This window comes from Pteropus alecto, unplaced genomic scaffold, assembly GCF_000325575.1.
Source record: "Pteropus alecto unplaced genomic scaffold, ASM32557v1 scaffold101, whole genome shotgun sequence".
Lineage (NCBI taxonomy): Eukaryota > Metazoa > Chordata > Mammalia > Chiroptera > Pteropodidae > Pteropus > Pteropus alecto.
In genome coordinates, this window is record NW_006432945.1 from 14068418 (window position 1) to 14072190 (window position 3773).

The 3773-nt window shown below is 40.0% G+C and overlaps 1 pseudogene; it reads right to left on the bottom strand.

Annotated features, from left to right (window-relative positions):
* Positions 1–549: 549 nt before the first annotated feature.
* Positions 550–668, bottom strand: LOC112476484 (annotated as a pseudogene).
* Positions 669–3773: the final 3105 nt, after the last annotated feature.

The following is a 3773-nucleotide window of genomic DNA, read 5'->3' on the forward strand; positions in this document are numbered from 1 at the left end:
ATGTTTGGGACTTATATGAAGAAAACGTGCCCTCGTTGGCACCTCTTTGTCTTTTGGGGTAATAAATTGGGGCGTATAACCCAGGTAGAGATAAATCAGCTCTTTTTCCTCTACAAATATTACGCTGATCCTTGAACTTTGGATCCTGCAGCCAGGAATGACCTGTAAATTTCCCAATTTCCTTAGCACTTTGTTTCTGTAAGCTTGTGCCACCTAATAGTCACCCTTATGTAGGTAAATCTATGCATGCTTTATCCCCTTAGAGAATCTTTGAGAACCTGCTTCATTCATTTATACAAATGAATAAATGCCTAGCCTTCCACAATGCCTAGCCTAGTGCCAAACTCATAGAAAGTACACCATAATTGTTATTGCATGAATATGTGAATATAGTGCAGTGAGACTTAAGTGTATGTCTAATGAGTTGTGCTCCAGAATGAATTTTTTTTTTCTTTTTTTTTTTTTTAGGCGAGGCAACCTTGGATTACCTCACAGATTGCAAGGACCTTGTCAGCTTACAATCTCTTTTTTTGTTTTTTTAATTTTTCACACCTACAACACCTGGTCTTCCTAGTTGGTCTCCCATCCAAGTACTAACCAGGCCCAACCCTGCTTAGCTTCCGAAATCAGACAGGATTGGGCTTGTTCAGGGTGGCATGGCCGTGGACCAGAATGAATTCTTTAGTTTAAAATTCTCCCTTTTGTCCCTCTTCAATTCCCCTGCACTCATTTGCCCACCTAGGTCCAAAACCTACCCTGAGAAATATGACGTTTGTCCAAAGGACCCTCCCTCTCAAGTTCTTTTTCTGTTTTCCTTGTTCCTAACTGAAATATCTGTGGATTTTGGGACATACTGAGTGTTGCAACTATGACGTGTTTCCCTTCCCTAAGGAGCTTCTTTCCAGAAGGTCCTTTATTAACCTCTGTATCCCAAAAATCTACCTAGCTCTGGGCCTGCCTCAAATGCTGGAAGGTTGATATTAGTAAAGGTAGGGTTAAAATGACTCAAATCGTCTGCTGATTTCCTGAGACATATACTATCTAACAATAAATCAGCCAACAAGTACATACTGAGCCTCTACTAAACAAGGTACTGCTGAAGTTACACTGGGCACCATGAGGAAGTCAACAGATTGAAAAAGCTGTAGTTTCTGCCTTCTGAGATCTCCCAACTAGAGAGAAGCTTTTTGACAAAAAGGGCAACAGTGTAATTATCTGCTCTCAGAAAGAAACTTAGCTCCCCCCTCCAAAAAAAAAGGAAATAAGATTTTTAAACGGTAAGTCCAAAATAAATATCATGTTCCCAAATTTAGTTCCATATGTCTCTGAAAGCAATAATAATGGCCACCGTTGGCTGTTAGTTAATTCTTCTACCGAAGTGTAGCATAACATCTAAGTCATTGTTATAGGATCAATTTATGTGCCAGCTTGTTACATGAAAAAAAACTCTGTCCCATGGCCACATGTCACACGTCTAATCACCAGGAGTCATTCTGTAAAATTGAATCGTTCCTCACAATAGAACCTAGATAAGAGATGTCACAAGAGAACCCAGATAAGAGACCAGTCACAAAAGAACCCAGATAAGAGACAGTGAAGGTGATTTGGTACAAACTCATCCTTAACCACCAGCAAAACATTTCCAAGTACATGTCAAAGACCTAATAACAAAACATTCTTCACATAATGTGTGCTGCTCATTTCTCTCCCCACTATGACTTCCTTTGCATTAAAAATATCCTAGCAGCCCTGGTTCATGAAAGGACTAAAGCTCTTGCTTTGGGGGAAGGTGTTATAAAGTATTCTGGCATGACTCATAACGTGACAGAAACTGGTGGCCTAGGTCCAGATCTAACCCACAAATATATTTTGTTTAAGCACCTGCATGGTGCTTCAGAAAATGTAGCCAAAGTTAGGAGTTAAAAGTCAGACGATTTCACATGCATTCCAGGCTTCTCTTTAAGAAACGAAAGATTTTGTAATAATGGGCTTACATTTTCACCTGATGACGATCGACTACAGGACATTTACTCTCTCTTTTCCCCCAGTTTCTACATTTCCTATTTTACCATACGTTGCCCTGTTTCCCTCATGTAGGTCTACGACTCTCAATTTAAAATATCAATATGAAAAAAACTGGAAACAAGTTAAACATGGAACAAAAATGGAAGAGTTTAAATTATGGTGTTTAATGGGGCTGAATATTATAATGCTTTTTATAATGAGCATTGTTAGTTGACTCCCCAGAATGCATTTCTACTCCTGTAATTGCAAGGCAGCTGTTGATGTAAGAATGTCAAAACCTGTAAAGAATTTTTATAAAAACTTATTTGAGTCAAACCGATGACAATTGGCAGGAAGTAAGATTTCAAGTGCTCCGGAGTTTTGCAGTTTCTGTATGCATTTGAAATTAAGGAGGGAATGTGAAGATGATGACAGGTGAGAGAAGCAAGGCTGGGACTGGATTACAGGATAGTCAAGGTTATGTGCTCTCTTCAGAGTGGTAACACCTTTGAGGGCTATTGTTTCTGGCGTTTCAAAGGTGTGTTAACCTAGATGCACAAGAACAATGAAAAAGGCTTGCTTAAATACCTTTCACTAAAGAACTTATAGGACTGAGGCGTGACTACCCACCATGACCTGTCCAGTTAGGAATTCATGATCCGATCACCCTGTGAGGTTATCGTCCATCGAACCCCTTTTCAGTCCACACAGCTAATGAATTAAATGAGAACAGGCCCAGCCCCAGCTCCAGGTGTGGGCCCCAACTGATGTACATATATAGTCCGCCCAATCTCATCCTCACGTGACTCTGTCAGTATTCATCGGTAGACTCACAGGTATCAACTGGTCCAGTCGTAAGGAAGGCCAGACCTTGTGTTTCTTGAGAGAAGAAATGTGCTTTCCCCCTTACTCTGGCTGGTGCAATGGGTTGATGTGAGTCCTATAGTTACTGCAGCCGTTTCGCTAACCAAGAGTGAAGCCGGCCTGAGGATACAGCTGACACAAGATGGAAGATCTCAAACCCAGCTTGAAGGCTACCGCTTTCTCTGGATTTAGTAAGTTCCCTGAGCCAATAAATGTTCTTAGCTATTTAAGAAAGTTCGAATTCAGCTTTTTACTACTTGTAGCCAAAGTTAAAATTTCCATGCATAGTGCAGAAGAAAAAGCTATAGTCACATTATCTGACTCTTCTTAGGATATATTTCCAATCGGATGAATAGGTAACAACCTACCTGATAAAATTTTAGAGGATCCTGAAACAAACTTGACCATCCCCAAAAAAATCCTTCCCTGACTAGGTTACCTGATGCCTGAGAATTCATCACTGCACTTGTTTTTAGCTTTGACTTAAATCCTGTGCCCTTTTTAAATCAACTTTCCCTGGAAAGAGTACTTCATGACTCTATAAATGAGTTCATTGATGGTTTTCAGCGTTGTTTTCTTTTTAATTGCGATAAGACTAGAAAACAGACACTGGGAACCAGAGGAAGACAGGAATCACAGAGGGAGCGAAGATGTTAAAACAGGGGCCTGGAGTAATAAGATAAACTTTTCTGTTTCGGTTTTATGTAGGGCCGAAATTCAGAGTAATTCAGGCAAATCATACCTCCCCTATATGATTAGCCAAATCTACATGACAATCACCCTTTTAAGACGGAATGAGAACAAAATCAAACAATATGTACGTAGGGATCAGAAAGTGTCCCAGTAGAAGAGGCAGGAGAGCTATAAAATGCTCTTCAAAGAAGACTAGCTAATGTATTACTTCT